Source organism: Ovis canadensis, chromosome 23 (assembly GCF_042477335.2).
Source record: "Ovis canadensis isolate MfBH-ARS-UI-01 breed Bighorn chromosome 23, ARS-UI_OviCan_v2, whole genome shotgun sequence".
Lineage (NCBI taxonomy): Eukaryota > Metazoa > Chordata > Mammalia > Artiodactyla > Bovidae > Ovis > Ovis canadensis.
Window position 1 is genome coordinate 15,760,293 of NC_091267.1, and position 22,020 is coordinate 15,782,312.

The 22,020-nt window shown below is 46.0% G+C and overlaps 1 non-coding gene across 1 annotated transcript; it reads left to right on the top strand.

Annotated features, from left to right (window-relative positions):
* The first annotated feature begins 21,513 nt into the window (after positions 1-21,513).
* Positions 21,514-21,647, top strand: LOC138428577 (small nucleolar RNA SNORA70). Its single transcript, XR_011252515.1, has one exon. It is a non-coding gene; the product is annotated as a small nucleolar RNA SNORA70 (small nucleolar RNA).
* Positions 21,648-22,020: the final 373 nt, after the last annotated feature.

Sequence of the window (22,020 nt, forward strand, 5' to 3'; positions counted from 1 at the left end):
TGTGGGAACTGAGTTTGGAGTGAGAGAAGGCAGTGTGCCTGCTAATGGCCCAGAATTTCTTATAGGAGGGACAGAATGTTCTAAACTTGGAGAGTGGTGATGGTGGCATGACCCTGTAAATATATTTTTTTAATTGAAAAAAACTTCAAATGGGTGAACTCAGTGGTGTATGAATGCCCTGATGTATCTCCATGAAGTTAAGCAAACAGCTCAGAATTCCTGCATTCAAGCATCTTTTCCTTTAAGGTATTTCCATTTTTTCCCCAATAATTATCCAAACAATGGGGTCTGGGACTCTTGAGAATTTAGGATGCTTTTTCTCTCTCTCTTTTTTATTTTATTTTTTAAAATTCAGACAGCTTCTGCTAGAGTTAAAATGAAAAAGTATTTCACTTTTCAGTAAGAGTCTTCCTGAGACAAGAACCTTAACTGACAGCTGTTTCCATTTTTATTTCCTTCCTCTCATCCATACCCACAGTGATAAAAACCCAGCTACTATACTGACAAGTCTTTAGAAAATTCTCCTAAATTAGGAAACATTATTTGTGACACTGGGGGTGTGATGTTGACATTGGTAAGTCAATATTGATGGGGAGGTGGATGCAGTAATTGTGACCCTTTTGGAAGTCAGGTTGCAGGATCAGTCGCTTTTAAGCTTCGTGACTGCAAAATCTGCCGTAACTGAACAATTTGGACATTATGTGTAAAAAGCGTGGGAGGGAAGTATCTATATTATGTTGAAAGTCACATGAACATATCACAGCAATTGCTCCTTTGAACTATATATGGTAGAAAGAACATTTCATGGCATTCGACTCTGAGATAGACAAACTGGAGGAGCCCCAGCTCCAACCATGAGACTGCAGGGTATGGAAATATCAGGCCTGCTTCAAAGCAACACTCTCGCATCCGTCAGCATCAGCACCAGCATCCCAGGGAAACACTGGCTGGCCTCATGGGTCCAACCAGAATTAGACAAGCTAGTTTACATGAGCTGCTCAGGACAGTGTCTAGGATACAAAAAGGACTTAATACTGTTCAGTTCAGTTCAGTCGCTCAGTCGTGTCCGACTCTTTGAGACCCCTTGAACTGCAGCACACCAGGCCTCCCTGCCCAACACCAACTCCTGGAGTTCACTCAAACTCACATCCATCGAGTCGGTGGTGCCATCCAGCCATCTCATCCTCTGTCATCCCGTTCTCCTCCTGCTTCCAATCCCTCCCAGCATCAGGGTCTTTTCCAATGAGTCAACTCTTCACATAAGGTGGCCAAAGTACCAGAGTTTCAGCTTTAGCATCAGTCCTTCCAAAGAACACCCAGGACTGATTTCCTTCAGAATGGACTGGTTGGATCTCCTTGCAGCCCATGGGACTCTCAAGAGTCTTCTGCAGCACCACAGTTCAAAAGCATCAGTTCTTCGGCACTCAGCTTTCTTCATAGTCCAACTCTCACATCCATACATGACTACTGGAGAAAACATAGCCTTGATTAGACGGACCTTTGTTGGCAAAGTAATGTCTCTGCTTTTCAATATACTATCTAGGTTGGTCATAACTTTCCTTCCAAGGAGTAAGCGTCTTTTAATTTCATGGCTGCAGTCACCATCTGCAGTGATTTTGGAGCCCCCAAAAATAAAGTCTGACACTGTTGCCACTGTTTCCACGTCTATTTGCCATGAAGTGATGGCACCAGATGCTATGATCTTAGTTTTCTGAATGTTGAGCTTTAAGCCAACTTTTTCACTCTCCTCTTTCACTTTCATCAAGAGGCTTTTTAGTTCCTCTTCACTTTCTGCCATAAGGGTGGTGTCATCTGCATATCTGAGGTTATTGATATTTCTCCCGGCAATCTTGATTCCAGCTTGTGCTTCTTCCAGCCCAGCGTTTCTCATGATGTACTCTGCATATAGGTTAAATAAGCAGGGTGACAGTATATACAGCCTTGATGTACTCCTTTTCCTATTTGGAACCAGTCTGCTGTTCCATGTCCAGTTCTAACTGTTGCTTCCTGGCCTGCATACAGGTTTCTCAGGAGGCAGGTGATACTGTTAGTTATTGTTATTGCTGTTACTGTTACTATTATTATACTCATTCACCAAATAGCTCTTATAAGGGTCCTGGACCTGAGTTCCTGACTGTCCCTGGATTGCCTGGGTTTGTGTCTGCCCTTGAGGTGGGCCTGCCCCCAGGTGGGAAGTGGCCCCACTTCTGGATGAGTGGGCTACATCTCTAGATACAGTGGCACAGAATCTGACCTGGTAAGTTGCTTAATAGGAAAAAAGCCACCATATGAGAATTTGAACTCAGGAAGAGCACTCTAGAGGGCTCACTCACAGGAGGCCTGGGCTCTGGGCCCCCACACGTGGACCTGGGCAGGAGGGTCTTCGTCTGGGAGGCTAGACGATGGACAACTGCTCTCCATCCTCCTAGGAGCGTCAGGATGGGGACATGAAAGGGAATGGGGAGGGTCTTTGGAGACTTGAGGAAACAACTCAAAATTCACGTGTTGGTAATAGCAGGGTCATTGTTCAGTCACTAAGTTGTGTCCAGCTCTTTGTGATCCCATGGACTGCAGCACATCAGGCTTCCTTGTCCTTCACTATCTTCCAAAGTTTGCTCAAACTCTGTTTCATTGAGTCGGTGATGCCATCCAACCATCTCATCCTCTGTCGTCCCGTTCTCCTCCTGACCTCAATCTTCCCCAGCATCAGGGTCTTTGCCAACGAGTAGGGTCTTTTCCAATGAGTTGCCTCTTCGCATCAGGTGGCCAAAGTATTGGAGCTTCAGCATCAGCATCAGTCCTTCCAGTGAATATTCAGGGTTGATTTCCTTTAGGATTGACTGGTTTGATCTCCTTGCTGTCCAAGGGACTCTCAAGAAACTTCAACACCCCAGGTTGAAAGCATCAAATTCTTCAGTGCTCAGCCTTCTTTATGGCCCAACTCTCACATGGACTGACACTTATTTTAAAGCAGTAAAAACAAAAGAGTGCTTTTAAGAATTCATTTTCCCTGAGCAAGCAAATCAACACATCTTTACCATGTTCTTTGATCCTAAATGAGTCTGTTCTGTTTAAAACCGAGACTCTCCAAGCATGGGTATATCCTACACATGGTTGCATCTTCCCTGGGGCCAGCACTAAATTTTAAATTGAAATATAAATCGATAACTTGAAGAATGGGTTTCCTTTTCGGAAGAATCAGCCCTCTAGTAGACCTGGTCCGAATGCAGCCAATAGCAGGATGAAGTCTTTTCTTTCAACTTGAACTCCTTGGGTATTTTTCAAAAAACTTAAGTGGCATATGCTTTTTAAAGTTAATAAAACGACTGTCACATTGCAGTCCAGTGATAGGAAGTTCAGTTCCAGCTCCCTGGAAGCTCAGGGAGATATCCTTGTTCCTCCCCAGGAGAGGGAATGAGTAGGAAACTGTGGAAACTCCATTTTGGTTCCAGAACCACCCAAGTAACAGGCAGAGGCCACCACATCCAAGGGAATTTTGGCAAAACCAGTGGGAAATGATCCTTTGAAGTCACGGCGTTCCGGCAGAGGTGGTCCCCACCCTGTTCCCACCCAACCCTGCTTTTAGCTTTCACCTTTTCATAATCGGAAACTCTGACAGGGAACAAAGTCCATCACGGTGTTCAAAGGCTGGAGAAGTTGAAAATTCAAAGTCTTTTGCTAGTAAATAATAATGCCCACCGTGTTCCTAACTGTGCTTAATGTTTCAAGAAGAGAGAGGGCAGCTGAGAAAACATCCAAGAAGGTTGTTTTGTCTGGAGAGGAGAGAGGTGGAGATGACAGCTCCTTTCCAGAACATGAAAAGGTGCTCATAGGGCAAAATCGGCTTGTCAATCCCTTCTGGGCCCCATGGAGAGCAGTGAATTGGGGGGGGTTCTGCACCCCTGGTCCTCAGGGCCTCCTCATCTTGTCTGTCTGCAGAATCTTCTGGGAGCACCCACTGGGGGTAAGGCGGCTCCCCTCAGGGCAGCTCCCTCCTGGACACAGGAGGTCACCTGGTGCTCCATGGGCACCTGGAACCAAGATGGTGCCCCAAGGTTCATCCTCCGTTTGGGCGCTGCGTCTCCTCCAGGCCCTTCTGTCTTCACTGTGACACGCTCAATTCACCTGCTACTTCAGTCTGCGGAACGGGACAGGAAATCAAAAAAAGTAGGGGAACAGAACATCAAAGATGAGACTCCAGGGAAGACCTAAATCTACGGAAAACCCTTTGGACGACCTCACTGGACAACCTCACTCAGATCCCTGACACCCTCTCGTTTTCAGCGTTTCCGTAGATGCCTGCTTCTGTGTCGGTTATTTTTAGTTGACATGATAGACTCTCTGCAATGCTCATCATGTGAGAGGACCATTCCTCAGGGCTTTGTAGATATTTGCTTATTTTCTGCTCTTTCGATAAAGGCAGGTGCCATTACCAACCCTACTTTGCAGATGAATAAATGGGGTTCAGCCTGGAAAAGCGGCTCACCCCGACTGTGCAGCTGGGAGGCAGGAAAGATGGATGGCCAAACGACCCGCTCTGCTGCTGCTGTATAAACTGTCGTTAGGTCTGTCTGCATAAATGTGAGAAACGAACCCCCTACCTGGGTGTGAGTATGTGGAGGTCATGTACATCCACACAGTAAACAAGGACGTGATGTGAATTCTCCCCAACGGAGCCTAAATCAAACCCCAGCATTGCTTGTGGTGTGTGCATGCGCGCTAAGCTGCTTCAGTCGTGTCTGACTCTTTGCAACCCCATGGACTGCAGCCCACCAGGCTCCTCTATCCATGGGATTCTCCAGGCAAGAATACTGGAATGGGTTGCTACGCCCTCCTCCAGGGGATCTTCTTGACCCAGGGATTGAACCTGCATCTCTTCCGTCGACCTGCACTGGCAGGCAGGTTCTGTACTACAAGTGCCACCTGGGAAGCCTCAGTGCTTGTGGGGATGCCATATTATCTACCTTGATGAGTTCACATTTCTCTGAACTGAACCAACTTTGATGTCTTCAGATAAAGCTGGTCCCGTCAGAGGCCCCAGTTCCTCACTTCCTCTTTCGCCGTCTTGTAACGTGGGCAGGGCCGAGGGACAGTACCCTGTTCTCAAGTTGGTAAGACAAATGGGCTGTCGGGGAAGCTGGCTTGAAACCTCGGGTAAACATCTTAATTTAATTAGGGCTCCTGCTCAGTTGAGCAACACCTCCCATTGAGGAGATAAAGAAATGAAGGCACATTTGTGGTTGGGAAAAATGAAGGCGCCCATGATTGAACAGATGTGCACAATTTCTTAACATCTTCTGGTCTTGCCAGCTTCTTATATGGCAATACCTAATCTCAAGAGCTCCGGGAGAGTTTTTTTTTTTTTAAATCACATGATTATTTTTGCATGATACATGATGAAGAAGCAGCGTTGTTTTTGATCAGTATGTCACTGCAGATTTCATTAAAACATTCATTTTAACACAAATGTTGATCGTTTTGATTATACATAAATTCACATTTCAACTCTCCACAGGGAAATAGTGATGCTCCTCTACGTAATTTAAGATAATTACATGGTAAATGCATGATTTGTTGACAAATGCATTTTTAAATAAGATATTATACCCTGTTTGGTTTCGGCTCATTACATATACTAAAATGTAGATGGTCATTTACCTTCATGTCGTAATATCAAAAACAGACAAGAGGCATAGTCATGGTCTGTTTGGAATTCTTGCATTTTGTTATTTAAGAGCAATTGACTTGTTTCTGTGATATTTGTATTTGTGTATGTCTGCTGTCACATGCATTTAGTTAACACGATTTTAGATATACAGTAGAAAATTAGCCTGCCTTAAACGGAAGCTGGTTATATCTTCATTTAATTCTTTGATATAAAAAATAAAATGTTTTTACCATTAGCAACAGGAAGCTGTACAAGGAGGCTGGAGTTGGAGTATGATGTCCCTGGCATGAAATTTTAGGGTTTATCCTGTTGGGGGTTCACTCTGCTTCTTGGATTTGTAGGTTTATGTCTTTTGCTACATTTGGGAACTTTTGATCCACATTCCTCTGTTTATCAGAGAAGGCGATGGCACCCCACTCCAGTACTCTTGCCTGGAAAATCCCATGGGCGGAGGAGCCTGGAAGGCTGCAGTCCATGGGGTCGCTAACAGTCTGACACGACTGAGCAACTTCCCTTTCACTTTTCACTTTCATGCGTTGGAGAAGGAAATGGCAACCCACTCCAGTTTCTTGCCTGGAGAATCCCAGGGACCAGGGAGCCTGGTGGGCTGCCGTCTATCGGGTCACACAGAGTCGGACATGGCTGAAGTGACTTAACAGCAGCCTCTGTTTATGTCCATTTTCCAGAGCTTAGCAAATCCTGTTTGAGACCTTCTGCAGCAGAGTGGACCAGAACACATGTGTTTTTGGAGTCAGATTCACGTTCCACGCCAGCCCTGTGACTTGGGAGATCCAGGTAAACCGCGGGCCTCCTGCCGCTCTGCTTTCGTGTGACCGCTTACGATGCTCCTGGCTCTTGAGGTGAGGGCCCTCCCCCAATGCACTGCGCCTGGAATCTGCGCTCCTCCGGATTGCGGCGAGCAAACCAACACTTTCCCTCGTGTGGACGTCAGATCTCACAGGTTAACATCAGGTCTGCAAAAAGAAAGCAAAATATTATGTTCCAAGGACCAGTGCTTGTGATCAGGCGTCTGTAGTAGAGCTCAGCAGCGCCCCCCGCACCAGTGGGCCCGCTCACGCGCTGCCTCCGGTCCCAGCCTAGAAGGCAGGTGGAGCGGGGACTTTAGAATGGCTGCTGGCGGGCATCGCCTCCATCTAGCACTGAGTGCTCCGCGTGTCCCAGAAGCTTCCCTTTGCGCCCAGAGCCCCATGGAAGCGTGACCCTGACCACAGTGACCATCTTCTATGTTTCACATACAGTTTTCTTGTAAAATGTGGCAAACCAAAGGAGCGCACATCTTGTCGCACCGTGGTCTCCGCCATGGGCCTCAGAACATCGCCTGCGGGTGTAACATACCCACCCTTCCCAGCCAGAGGGACACGTCCAGGCCTCTGACCTGGAGGCTGGACAGCAGTGGCCACGACCTGGGAGCCCTGGCTGGATGGCCAGGTTAGTGACTTGGGGCACACAGGGCACGCGGGGGACCCTGGGCTGGCCTGGCCTCCATCCCTCTGCTTCTTGCATCTGCCTCTGTGGGTCCTGCTGACCAGCGGCCGCACGGACCCACGACTCCTTCACCACGAGAGCGTGTGAGTCACAGAGCCGTGGTCGTCTCCATCCTCGGATAATCAAAGGCTGGCTTTCAGGCTCTGCTTCCACAGTACAAAGCCAGACTCTGCGCTCCGACTGAAATTGGAGCTGGTGGACATCCCCACGTGTGGAAGAACACAAAGGTCATGGTTTGAATGTCTTCATTTTTGTGTCTTTTTCCAATACAAATGCCGTTTACTTTTCTCTGATACCCGTTGAGTAAAAGCATTTGCACTATTTGATCTGGCACAGAAAGTTACATTTGATGGGATCTCGTTGGGTAGGTTCACAGCTCCCGTGAACAACTTTGAGAAACATTAGGAAACAGAAACTTCCACTGTGTTTTTGAGTTTTCTAACGGTCTTCCTGCTGGCAGCTTTTAACCGTATAAGTTAGGACGTGATGCTTTACTTCTCAAAGCCTCAGTTCCCCCGTTTGTAAAATGCAGATAGTAAGAGTCCCACTGTCAGAGGCGTGCTGTCTGGATTACACAGGGTGGAAGAGGAAGGCCCTTGGAACAGTATCTGGCAGAGAACTCCAGCTGGTTCCCACTGTGATCCAGGAGAACAAAGTGCCCCAGGCCATTCTTCCCCAGCACTCACTTGCTTCCCCGTCTTGGTTGCTATGGTTGAATTTTGATTCACAGGTGTGTCTGGACTTGGGTAGAAAACAAGTAGCTTTACAACTGGAGACTGGAGTCCCCAACTTGTCCCTAATGCCCCTCAGACCCCACTGTCCACTGGCAGCCTTGCCCGGGTTTTACTCTTTAAATTTCATACCCTATTATGTACATATTCATTTATCTTTCACATTTGGAGAGATTTGCTGAAACTGGCATGGTGTCCAAATGCACTGTTTGTGCTGACTGTATCGTGTGTGTATCACAATACTCTGCGATGTTTTTTTTATATTAGATTCCTGGGTAAGCCCCATGCTGGACCCCCAGGCCCATCTCCTGGGGTCCCTTCGCACCCTGAAGACTTGGAGGAGGACCTTGAATTTTGCCGATACATTTGCTCTTCCAGAAGCATTTGTTGGTTCTTCCCAGTGTCTTCTGCCCTCCTGGGAGATCAGTGGATTACTAAATGACTTGTTCCAATATCTTCCTAAATGTTGATTTCAAAATGAACAGTCTGTAAATATGTCCCAGGCCATCTCTTCTAAAAGGTGGTGACATCGTTCCATTAGAAGAAACTCAGGGGATCTTCTCTGTCCTCTGGGGGCCCTCCTATGACAGCTTATGTCCCTTAGTGACCCCACCAACACCCAAAGTGGCCCAGAGTCCCCAGAAGGGACCGTCCTTTGATGAGCAATGGTCCATTGTCCCTCTTCCTCTGCTGACCTTATCTATCCATCCATCTGTGCAGGGATGGTGCAAGACTGTTCACAGAAACGTTCTTCAACAAAAATACTGAAGCCCTTAAGATCTTCTGTGTGGTGATGGTGTCCCCACATTTCATGATGATGGACCCAAATGTGGTCCTTTTTACCCCATTCTGCTGGCACCCAGTAGGATTTTTACACTGTATATCTTTCAGTGCTGAGAAATTTTCCTCCACTCTATTCTTTAAACTGTTTATAGAAATTGTTTATTTTAGCTACCATACCTATGAATTCCAAGGCCTTTTATTTATTCCTTGTCCACACATATGTGTGTGGGTGTACGGATGCTTTTATTCTTTTTTTTTTTTTTTTCACGAATGCAGCATTTGCTGATCTAATATCTATCTAACATTGATTTTTTTAAAGTTTATTTATGTTTGCTTCATTTTCATTGACTAATTCCTCTAGGTTTATTTGTTCTGTTTTATTCTTTTCCCCATCAAATTTTTAGTAATGCTTGACTATCCTCTCATATTCATGAAAAGTGAAAGTGGCTCAATCATGTCCAACTCTTTGCAGCCCCATAAACTGGAATCCATGGAATTCTCCAGGCCAGAATACTGGAGTGGGTAGCCTTTCCCTTCTCCAGGGGATCTTCCCCACCCAGGAATTGAACCGGTGTTGCCTGATGACTAAGGTACTAAAACCCAGATTGGTCAAGTGCATGGTGGGACTTGTGGATGGGTAAGGGTTGCCCACACCTGGCTTCTAAATGTCTGGGAGTAGATGGGGAGGAGGTTCATAGCAAAGGGGTATTTCTAGTATCTTCTACCTGGAGACCACATGTTGACCTTTGGCAGGGCCTGTGTCCCCAAATTCAGAGCATTTGCTATTCACTTTCCCCACTGAATAACCTTCAGCTTCCTACAATACAGAGAAGCAAGGGGTAGTGGTCCTCACCTACCACTCAGAATGCTGGAGGGGACCCTTCGGTGCATCCCTTGAGATAAACAATCCCTTCTCCATCAGTGTCTCCATCTACAGACACATTCTCCTCTCACTGAAGCCTTTACTGTCTTCCCTTTGCTCCCTAAGTTCCATTCTTCTGTTCAAACACCTCTTCTGCTGCTGTTCTCTGTTAACGGTGAATAAAACCTTTAACACTCTTTTGCAGGGGGTGGGTACAGAGAAGATAATCCGTCTGTGCAATCCACCATGTTAAACAGAACATGTGTTTGCCTCCTAAAGTTCTTTTTAATTTCTGATTTCACTTTTTCTCTCCTCCTGAAATATTGCTCTGTTGTGTTTCCTCTAAACCATCTACCTGCTTCATCTCTAAGTCTCCCACCACTTCTCCCCTGTTAAGGATTGGTTACAGCCTCTGTCCTGTCCGATTCTTCTAACGTCCTGAAAAAGGAAATTCTCTCCAGTGCTGTCCAAAAAGCTATTTGGTGGTCTGTGGTCAGCTGAATTGTTTTTCCAGAATGTAATGGAATTAAACAGCCCATCATAACTAGACGTAACTGAACGCTTCGGCGAGTTGACCAAAAAAGGTTTCCTCAACCTCTTCTCCGTGTGGATGCCTATAAATAGATTCCACCGAGCTGTGGTCCTCAATCTTAATCTCTTTGGCCTTAGCACTGTCTGGTTCATGGCCTCGGGTTTCCTGAGAGAATTTACGGAGTGGATCACGGCATTTACCCCCACCGACGCGGAGCCTTCCTGCCATGATGGCAGACTGTGAGAATGTGCAGGGTTTTCTCCCCAGCAGCGAAACAACTGAATTTCTCATTCACTTGAAGAAATATTTATGATGGTCAAATTGTTCAGGTCTGGTCTTTTCAGAAAGCTACCAGAGACAGGAGAGGGGGAGGAAGGAAAGAAATGATGATTTCTCTACTTCAAAGTGGTGCCTTTTGTGCAGGTTTTTAAGCAACTTCTTTTTTTCAGGGAGGACACTGATAAAGCCCACAGCACTTTGCATGCCAGTAGCTGCCCTGCCCTGGCTTCTCCTGGACTTTAGCACCTCTTCTGCCCTCACCGTCATCTTCTTTTCTGTCCTGGCACTGAAAGGGTTAAACATCCCAGGCCTAGATTCAAACTTTCTTCAAGTACTTTAAACTCTCAAAAGCCCAAGCAGAGATTATTATCACTTCCTGTTTGAGCCAGGCTCCTCATCCTCTCTGGCAACTGTACTTCACTCTTCTGGGCTTTCTTGGAGCTGGGAGGGCCCAGCCTCACCCTTCAAGCACCAATAAAGCCCACAGTGCAGACCCAGATAAGTGCCTGGCCAGAACAAAGCGTTCTGCCTGACGCTGGGGCTAATCACCGGCCAAAAAAAAAGAAACCTAGAGATGCTGAAAGAAAGGTGCAATAAGAGAAAGACTTTAACTCTTTCAAAATAAAAACAAAAATTAAATATTACTTCCACTAGTACATTTGGAACACGTCTTGAGAAAGCAGTTGTCCCATTTAGACACACTCGTTGATCTGTATCATCCTGTTATATTTATTTTGTGCTCTGTTGGGTCATAACATTGTTAGAAGATCACTTGCGTAATCTGAAGAGTGAGAATGCAGTGTTTTTCAAACAAGCGAGGAGAGAAGTGGAAAGAAGTGAGAAGAGTCGGCTGGTCCGTACGCTGGTCTCGCGTGTCGTTGGGGGCCTGGTGTAGGCTCTGTTCTTCCTCCAGTGATGGGGCCAGAGCGAACCTGGTGAGTTACAGGCTTCTGCTTCTTTGCGTTTCCTGACTGCGGGACATACAGTTGAAGTCTGACGTGCTCATTAAACTGCGGTCTCAAAACAATTCAATCACCAACAAATGTCCCCTGGAGAAATGTTTTCGGAGTGGTTCACAGTCACATTTTTAGTAAATATTTCACTTTAATGCCCCATGTATCATCAGCTGCTTCAAAAAATATATTGTAAGTGTTCAGATAAGGGAGAAAGTTTATTTTCCTAAATGGGATGTTAAAGGATCAGTTGTACTTAGAAAGAGAAATATAGTGTGCCTTTCTTGGTAAATAAAGTAGTGTCTTTCTTGGTGTCTTTTTTTGAATTTTTTGTATTCAAAAATTTTTGAAAATAAGTATTTTTCTGATAAGGGAATATTTTTTAAACTGAGTCATTGGAGGTTTTTTTATTGACGTATAGTTGATTGACAATATTGTGTTAGTTTTGGGTGTACAGCAAAGTATTTCAGTTATACATACATACATGTATATATTTATATGTCTATATATACACACTTTTTTCCGATTCTTGCTCATTATATTACAGTTTGTTGAGCATAGTTCCCTGTGCCATACAGTAAATCTTTGTTGTTTATCTATGTTATATATGGTAGTGTGCATCCGTTAATCATACTCCCAATTTCTCCCCCCCTCCACCCGTCCCTTTGGTAACCATAAGTTTATTTCTATGGCTGTGAATCTGTTTGTGTTTTGTAAATATGTTCATTTGCTCTGTTTTTTAGATTCCACATGCTAAGTGATATCATGTACAAGTGTCTTTCTCTGACTGTCTTCACTCATTATGACGATCTCTAGGTCTATCCGTGTTGCTACAAATGGCATGACATAGTTCCTTTTCGTGGCTGAGTGATATTCCCTTGTATATATGTACTACCGCTTCTTAATCCATTTCATCTGTCGATGGACACAGGTTGCTTCCATGTCTTGACTGCTGTAAATAGTGCTGCTATAAACACTGGGGTGTATATACCTTTTTGAATGAGAGCATTCATCTTTTCTGGGTGTAGATAAGGGAATATCTGATATTTTTTCTTCCAGTTTTTCTATGGAGACATAATAGCCATACAGAACTGTATAAGTTTAAGGTTATATTAATATTAATATTAATGAATAGTAATCTTATTCCAGAGTTCACTCTAGATGATCCCACACATTTGTACTGAGACTTTTCTGAGCCAGTATGGGAAGGAACCCGGGGTCTTTATTTGAGTAGGAGGCAGAATGGCAGATGTCAAACTTCAAGCCATGGCCCGCCATCTCCTAGTTGTAGAGACTCTAATCTCAAAGCTTAGTGTGGAACAGAAACACACTTAGTCCTCCCCAGGGGGTTGCTGTGTGCATTGAGTGTGTGCACAATCTCTTGGCACAGAAATTGGTTGGAATTCCTGCATAAAGGAAGACATGGACTTGTCCAGACCAAAATGATGCTTGAGTCTTTCCTGTTGGAAATGGCCAGACAGTTGAAACTCCTTTCTGCTTCCAAAAGTAAAGACATTCATTCTATAATTTGGGACTCGAGCAGGTATAGCAGTGTCTGAGCATCTGCTTCATTATCTGGCATGAATAACACCATTTGTCTTCAAGTGATTTTGCATAGGTGGTACAGGCAGGGGTCTGGGAAAAACTAATTTATGAACAGGAGGTGGCTTTGTGTTCTCGAGAAAAGTCCTTAGTAGTTACTGATGCCATTTTCAAGGTTGAAATTCTTTTCCTTTTAAAGGAGTTTGAGACACCAGATAAAAAAACATCAAAAAGTTATAAAGTAGATTTAGTGTTGAGTAGAGTCCAACATTCTTCATTAATTGGGTAGTTTCAAACAGCTAAGATCCATGCCTCCTTGCAGACAACAACTTGAGAGAGGGTACAGGGAGGAGATAGGTTCTAGATGGAATATGATTCATGAGACAGAGCTGTCCATGGGATGAGCCCATGGAAAGGGTATCCAGCTGGACTCCAAATCTTTCACTTTTCTTTAGCCAACTCAGATTGTTGTTCATTCGCTCAATCGTGTCTGACTCTCTGTGACCCCATGCGCTGCAACATGCCAGGCTTCCCTGTCCTTCACCATCTCCTGCAGTTTGCTCAAACCCGTGTCCATTGAGTCGATAACGCCATCCAACCGTCTCGTCCTCTGTGGTTACCTTCTTCTCCTGCCCTCAATCTTCCCCAGCATCAGGGTCTTTTCCAGCTCATATTATACATAGTTAATATGCACAATCACATTATGCGTATAGGGTAACAGTTACAATGTGTAATTGATGTACCGCTGGCAGGTTATGGGAACACACAGCCTGATTTGTAGGCGGCCAGGGTGGCCAGGGCTGGGAAGTGGCTGGAAGGGAACAGCAGTCAGCGGGATGCAGGGGTCGGTGCTCCTCAGGGAGGGCCTGTCCTTCCCTGGGGATTTAGTAAACCTTCCCCAGCCTCTCACCAAGGCGAGTGCAGCAGGGAAATGATGCCCTTTGCCTTCCTGAGAGCAAGGCGAGGAAGTTAGACTGCCTAAGGGACCAGCCTTCCCATCTGGGTTAGAACTTGACCTCTCAGTTTTCTCTTCACCATGCAGGGCAGGGCCCTGCGCCCTCGAAGGCCTGCACAGCCCAAGCTTTGGCTGCAGGTGACTCTCAATCTGCCAAATGCATTGCAGCCCGTTTCTGCACAATTGCAACAAGACTGTCAGTCTAAAATTAAAAAGGTAACATGGAAACAGCGATGGTGATTCACTGGGCGCTCTGTCTACGCCGGGGCCGGCAGGGATGCCTCTCACACCTCACTCTCCCCTGTGCAGTCATCCTCCTCCGGTCCACGGAGGAGAAGCACGAGGCCCAGGAGGGGACAGCCTGCTTAACGTCACACAGTCACAGTGGCCCCGGTGAGGACAGTCTGTCCTTCAGAGGAGGTGGTGAAAGTCAGTTTCACGATTCTTGCCCCTCATCAACCTTCTTAGCAGAAGTCCCAAATTCACTTTGAAACCAGGAGAAAGTGGGGAAAGAGAGACACTGTCATTCTAAATGAAGTTTGGCACTTTACCATGTAGGACTGGGCACTGTAATTTCTCAAATAAGACTGTTATTATTCTGAGAAGTGATGAGAAGACTATATAATTCCAATGGTTGGAAAAGTTCTGAGGACCAACCTGAGATTTCACACAGGAAAGAAATAGCTGGCAAAGCAGATTAAGAGGCACATGAGGGATGAGAAGAGCATGGTTGCTTCCTGCTTGCCTCATGGGTGTTCTGTTCTTCCACGCTTTGATGCATGTTCCCAAGATCTCAGCCCTGGTGCTGTCCGAGGCCCCCAAAACTACCAGTGCATTCAGTGAGGTACATGAGGATATTATCGTCCTCTCCACTTTTCTGAGAAGGAAACTGAGACACATCAAGTTCGAGTAAGTCACATCTACACATGTTCAGTTCAGTCGCTCAGTCGTGTCCGTCTCTTTGCGACCTCATGAACGCAGCACGCCAGGCCTCCCTGTCCATCACCAACTCCTGGAGTCTACCCAAACACATGTCTGTCGAGTCAGTGATGCCATCCAACCATCTCATCCTCTGTCGTCCCCTTCTCCTCCTGCCCTCAATCTTTCCCAGCATCAGGGTCTTTTCAAATGAGTCAGCTCTTCGCACCAGGTGGCCAAAGTATTGGAGTTTCAGCTTCAACATCAGTCCTTCCAATGAACACCCAGGACTGATCTCCTTTAGGATGGACTGGATGGATCTCCTTGCGGTCCAAGGGACTCTCAAAAGTCTTCTCCAACACCACAGTTCAAAAGCATCAATTCTTCAGCGCTCAGCTTTCTTCACAGTCCAACTTTCACATTCACACATGACCACTGTAAAAACCATAGCCTTGACTAGAAGGAGCTTTGTTGGCAAAGTAATGTCTCTGCTTTTCAATATGCTGTCTAGGTTGGTCATAACTTCCTTCCAAGGAGTAAGCGTCTTTTAATTTTATGGCTGCAAGCACCATCTGCAGTGATTTTGGAGCCCAGAAAAATAAAGTCAGCCTTTGTTTCCACTGTTTCCCCATCTATTTGCCACGAAGTGATGGGACCGGATGCCATGATCTTAGTTTTCTGAATGTTGAGCTTTAAGCCAACTTTTTCACTCTAGGCAAGGTCAAAGTGTAAATCATGCATGAAACATTACAGGCTTCCTTGGTGACTCAGACGGTAAGGAGTTTGCCTGCAATGCAGAAGACCAGGGTTGGATCCCTGGGTCAGGAAGATACCCTGGAGAAGGGAAGGGCAGCTCCAGGATTCTTGTCTGGAGAATCCCATGGACAGAGGAGCCTGGCGGGCTATAGTCCATGCAGTCACAAAGAGTCGGACGTGCCTGAGCGACTATCACACACTGTTAATCATCATGTATACTACATCTTTCATTAAGCGGAGCAAATGCAGCCAGTCACACTGAAGTCTCTATAATTTCTATACCTCAGTAACTTGATCACTGTCGCCACCATAGCCACCATATCACCATCACCATCATCACCATCATCATGGTGGTGGTGATCATAATCCCAGATCCCCGCCAAACACTTTCCATACACTTTGCACTAACATACACTATTTTATATCACAGGAATTGATGACTTTTGAAGTCATAGTGCCCAAACTAGCTATTAGCATTTACTGAGTGCATAATATGTACAGTACGAAAGCCTTTACTTATCTCCTTTAATCCTCTCAACAAGCCTGCTAGGGTTGCTTCTTTCAGAGATCAGGGAACCACATTTAGGAGAGAATGAATTGCGCATGGCTAGCAAAACACAGATTCACATTCGGCTCTTTCAGATCGGCTGCCGGTCCTTGGCCATCGCAGCATCGGCCTCCCGGACAGGGCTTCCTGCCTCCAAGTACAGAGCTAGATTAATGGACTTAGCCTAGGCAAGAGGAAATTCCCCTGGGATGCCGTGGCAATTGCTGATGCTTTCTTGCATTCCAACCTTTGTCCTTGATATTCCATTTATTGGGGGAATGCTTCAATATTTGTAATTTATAGTGCAAATATCCTTTACCTTGCTCCTTGCAAAACACTTAAATGAGGACTGCCAGCTGGCGCACACAACAGGAGGGCAGCCCCCTTTCTAATATCTGGATAGTGTTGAGGAGGTCTGCAACTCTGGAACACAATATAGCCATTACTAGGCAGCCAGTGTGCCCCTCCTGATGCATTGTGGGTCAGGAAGAGCAGTGTTTTGTAACCATGGAAACAAAATGAGTTTGAGAAGGCTGAAAGCAAACCTCCAGAATTCAGATTACCCTTTAAAGATGGCAGAGAGGGAAAAAGCTCTATCACCACTTAACATATAGGAACTAGTTCTGGAATATCTAGACTTTAATGAAATCAATTATTCTAGCTGTCTTGAAAGACAGGGAGAGACGTGATCCCCAGAAGTGTCTGATAAGTGAGTCTGCAGCCTTGGAGGGAAGCAACAGCAACCAGGAAGCCTTCTCCCATCCTCTGACTTCATATCAAGGGTCTTGGGCTCACTGTCTATCTTTCCAGAAAGGTGTGCCATTCAGGAACTCCATGGGAAAGACTCTGCCCTCTCCAGCAGCTCAGTCCCCCACAGTCCTCACCAGGAGAAAATTGTCCCCACCAACCTGCCCGCCTTTCTCAGTAGACACGTCGGCAAGATGCATCAGGCCAAGGGACATCCCTCGAGAGGCAATCCTTCTTTCTCAGGCTGGCCCCTTCCTGGGTGTTCTCAGGATTAGGATTGAGGGTCATGGTCAGATCCGATGGGTCCCAAGAGTCCTGTCTAGTCTTCGGGCCTTAGAGAAGCAGGGGCCACATCTGCTATGCTGTGCTGTGATTAGGCGCTTCAGTCGTGTCCGACTCGCGTGACACTATGGACTGAAGCCCACCAGGCTCCTTGTCCGTGGGATTCTCCAGGCAAGAATACCACAGTGGGTTGCCATTTCCTCCTCCAGGGAATCGTCACAACCCAGGGATCGATCCCACGTCTCTACGTCTCCTGCATTGCAGGCGGATTCTTTACCACCAGCTACCGGGGTCCATTTGCAGAGACAGCTGTTTAGCGCCTATAGACGCCCCAAGGCCGAGGGAGCCCGGCCCTGACCCCGTGCTCTTGAGAGAGATGGATGATGTTGTCGCTTCACAACCCCACATGCTGCTCTGGTCTTCCTGCTTGTCCACCAAGATAAGCACTCCCGCTGATGGGTAGTTTTCTTTTTTTAGTATATATGTTTTATCCAAGAGCATTGGTCCCGTAGGAGCCATTATGGGGACAGAACTTGAAAAGCACTGATTTACCTGATGATATTTGGTTTGTTTATTTAAATTTGATTTTGTTAAAGGTTCAGTACCATGTCTTAAAAGTTATTTCTGGCTGCTCTGGGTCTCTGTGGCCGAGTGTGCAGGCTCTTGGTGGCCTCTTGGCGTGTGGGATTTTCCCAGGCCAGGAATCAAACCTGCATTGAAGGCAGGTTCTTAACCACTGGACCACCAGGAAACTCTCGGCAGCTCTGTTTCTTGAGAGCAAAATCTTATTAGGTGACTTGGGTTGACTGATTTGGGGTGTGGGGTGCCCAGAACCTCCCCATCTCTGTTGCTGCCATGACCACTTCAGGCATAAGTGGGCAGGAAGCAGAAGGGCTGGGAAGGGGAGCACACCCCGCTTTTTCCAGGCCCAGGAGCCGAGCCGTCGTGGATGGGGGTGGCCAGACCTGACCTGGGCTCCTCCTGAGGACACGGCGTGGACATCGATTCTGTGAGAGTGTAGCTGAGGAAATAGCCCGAAATGCCGCAATTACGGTTCATCCGTTGCTATGGTGTTTCTGTGGCCGGCTTGGCGCCATGGATGTCTTGATTATTCTCAATACCCATTTATGGAACTCTCTGCTCATCACCGTGGGCTCTGACACCGTCTTCACAGGGTGCTCTGGTAACAGACCCCCATTAGCATCAGCACCATCTCTCAACGCACAGGAAGCAGGTGTTGTTTCAATAACTAAAATCAGGGAAAGTGAAAGGAAAGACGTATGACAAAGGAGATTATCATTCTAATAATGGAAGCTCAGCTTTAGGTTAAATTACAATTGACATAAATTGATGTTTTGATGTCAAAAGACACCGTTTGATAGCATTGAGGTTTTGACATCTAGTTGGGGGCACCGTTGAGAGGAAACATTGTTTGATGACTAGGTGACTGATTTTAAAGGGAGGTACAGTGAGGCTAAAGGAGGACGTTGCCAACCACCTCGGCTGTTAGGCCTCTGGTCTCCAAAGAAACGATGGAGAAAACTGACTGATTCACAGTGCAGCCTTGTATGCACCAGAGCCTATGTTCAGAGGATGTTTACAAGTTAGGAATAATTATGTATGTATAGATAATATTAAAATACCATAATAGTGTTAACAATAAAAAAGAGAAAAAAAATGAAACTTCCTATTGGTAAACAAATTACCACGTATTCATGCAACAGAATTCTATGTGCCTGTGTGTACTAAGTTGCTTCAGTCATGTCTGACTCTTGGCAACTCCATGGACTGTAGCCCACCAGGCTCCTCTGCCCGTGGGACTCTCCAGGCAAGAATACTGGGGTGGCTTGCCATGCCCTTCTCCAAGACATGTTCCCAACTCAGGGATCGAACCTGTGTCTCTCGTGTCTTCTGCACTGACAGGCAGATCCTTCACTACCAGTGCTACCTGGGAAGCCCATAGAGTTCTATATCACAGTGGCAATGAGTAAGAGTTATGTGCATCAACAACCCGAAATGAATAAGAGTGATGTGCATCGACAACCCGCAGACAGCATCCCAAACAGACAGGCAACAAAGGACAAGGTGCTTCCAATGTTGCGCTACTTACGGAGACTTCAAACTAGGCAAGACTAAGCAATATAAGGCTTGAGGGCGCATCGCTATGTGTAAGAATTACAAAGAAAACTAAGTGAATAAGAATCACAAAATTCAGTGAATAAGGAACACGCACATGTATGAACAAATCAACTATGACCTTCAACAATCGTGGTCTAATTCTAACCCTTAAGCTAAGTGGTTGGACTGAGATGTTCATAAGATTATTCTTTGTATCTCGTATGCTTTTGATATCTCCTTTGGGTTTATGAACCACAGTACTGGCCATCGACTTGCTTTCTTTCTCTACCTGCAATCCTTGATTTTCCCTTTGTCCAGTCTGGGCTGTCCCAGCGCTTGCCTCCCATCCTCATAGGAGACGACTTTCTTGGCTCACAGAATATGCTCTTCACAAGGGAATTATAAATGATTCCCAACCCCCATGATTACCATTCAGTAATAATGAGAATAACTAAGTGACTGAATTCACAAATATATGAGTTTCTGTCTTAAAAAAAAATGCAACCGTGAACCAGAATGATAATGATTTATAAATTTTTCAACAGAAGATATTGGCAAAGTCATGCAAAATAGAGAATCTTTACTGACTTTCTTCCTTTATATGATTTTTCTGGAATACAACAAGATCATATTAGAGAGCTACTGTACAGTTTCCCTTCCTGTCTGAGGTGGAACTGAGGCAGTTCAGTTCAGTTCAGTTCAGTTCAGTCGCTCAGTCGTGCCGACTCTTTGCGACCCCACAGACTGCAGCACGCCAGGCTTCCCTGTCCTTCACCATCTCTGGGAGTTTGCTCAAACTCATGTCCATCGAGTTGTTGATGCCATCCAACCATCTCATCCTCTGTTGTCCCCTTCTCCTCCTGCCTTCAGTCTTTCCCAGCATCAAGGTCTTTTCCAATGAGTCAGTTCTTTGAATCAGGTGGCCAAAATATTGGAGTTTCAGCTTCAGCATCTGTCCTTCCAGTGAATATTCAAGACTGGTTTCCTTTAGGATGGACTGGTTTGATCTCCTTAAAGTCCAAGGGACTCTCAAGAGTCTTCTCCAACACCACAGTTCAAAAGCAGCAGTTCTTTGGCGCTCAACTTTCTTTATGGTCCGGCTCTCACATCCATACACGACTACTGGAAAAACCATAGCTTTGACTAGACAGAGCTTTTTCAGCAAAGCAATGTCTCTGCTTTTTAATATGCTATCTAGGTTGGTCATAGCTTTTCTTCCAAGGAGCAAGCGTCTTTTAATGTCACGGCTGCCGTCACCATCTGCAGTGATTTTGGAGCCCCAAAAATATTCTGTCACTGTTTCCATTGTCTCCCCAACTACTTGTCATGAAGTGATGGGACCGGATGCCGTGACCTTCGTTTTTTGACTGTTGAGCTTTAAGCCAGCTTTTTCACTCTCCTCTTTCACTTTCATCAAGAGATTCTTCAGTTCCTCTTTGCTTTCTGCCATAAGGGTGGTGTCATCTGTGATTAATATCTGAGATTATTGGTATTTCTCCCAGGCAAACTTGATTCCAGCTTGCACTTGATCTACCCTCCCAGTTCACATGATGTACTCTGCATATAAGTTAAATAAGCAAGGTGACAATATACAGCCTTGATGTACTCCTTTCCCAATTTGGAACCAGTCCATTGTTCCATGTCTGGTTCTAACTGTTGCTTCTTGACCTGAATACAGATTTCTTAGGAGGCAGGTAAGGTGGTCTGGTATTCCCATCTCTTTAAGAGGCAGAGGTACATAAAGAAACTTATTTAAGGTCATAAAACACTGAGTGTATCCAGTGACTCCAAATAATGGGCCAGCCCACCCCATCCCCAGCCTCTGCTCTGCCCTCTGATAACGTCACTATGAGAGGGAGAACCAGGTGGAGTCTGGCAATGGTTCTAACACAAACAGCACTGGCTTGGGAGGCAACTGATCTGGGTTTAAATGTTAAATTTATAATCTACAATCTCAGCCACCTGCTATGGAGGAACCATCTCCGTGGGATGGTATATTTTAATGCCCTGGTGAGCAGGCGGAATTCCCAACTAGATTCATCAACAAAGGTTTATGTGCAGAATCTGATGTGATCTAACCGTAGCCCAATAAGCAATGGCAGGTGCTTGCTTGGCTTTTTCTCCAAAGGTGCCCCTTTCAATACAACAGTCTTTTAGTTCTTCCAGCATTTTGGGGGCAGGCACCCATTAGGTGCTAATCCTCCTGTGAACACCTTGTGGCTTTTGTCTGTGCGAGGCTTTCAGTAGGCATCTGGGGCAGTGGTAGACAGTAAAGAAGAAACCAAGATGGCAGGGGTGATGGTGACCGCGAATCTTTAAAAATAAGAAGGCTGTTGGCAGCCAATTAAACTGACTGTGCTCTTTCCCCATGGGGACCCAGTGTGCAAAGGCTACAGACAACAGCCTTCTTGGTAGTGTCTGCAGCTTGTTACCCATACAGGTTGCCCTAAGGGACCTTGGAGACAACTCTTCCCAGTGGACCTTCATGACTGGCATGCTGGCCCCAGTCTAGGCTCCAGACAGGTGTGTGTGGTGCCTTTGGAAAGCCCAGGGGCACAATGGGCAGAGTCCACATCGGCCAAGTCATAACGTCCATTCACACCAAGCTACAGAACAAGCGGCATGTGACTGAAGCCCTCTCTGGGGCCAAGTTCAAGTTCCCTGGCCTCCAGAAGATCCCCGTCTCCAAGTGGGGATCCACCAAGTTTCACGCAGATGAATGTGAAAACATGGTGGCAGAGAAGCCATCCCGGGGGCTGTGGAATCAAATAAGTCCCTAAAGCCTTCTGGACAAATGGGGCCTGCACTCATGAAAGCCTGGTCACTGTCCCCTCCTAACTC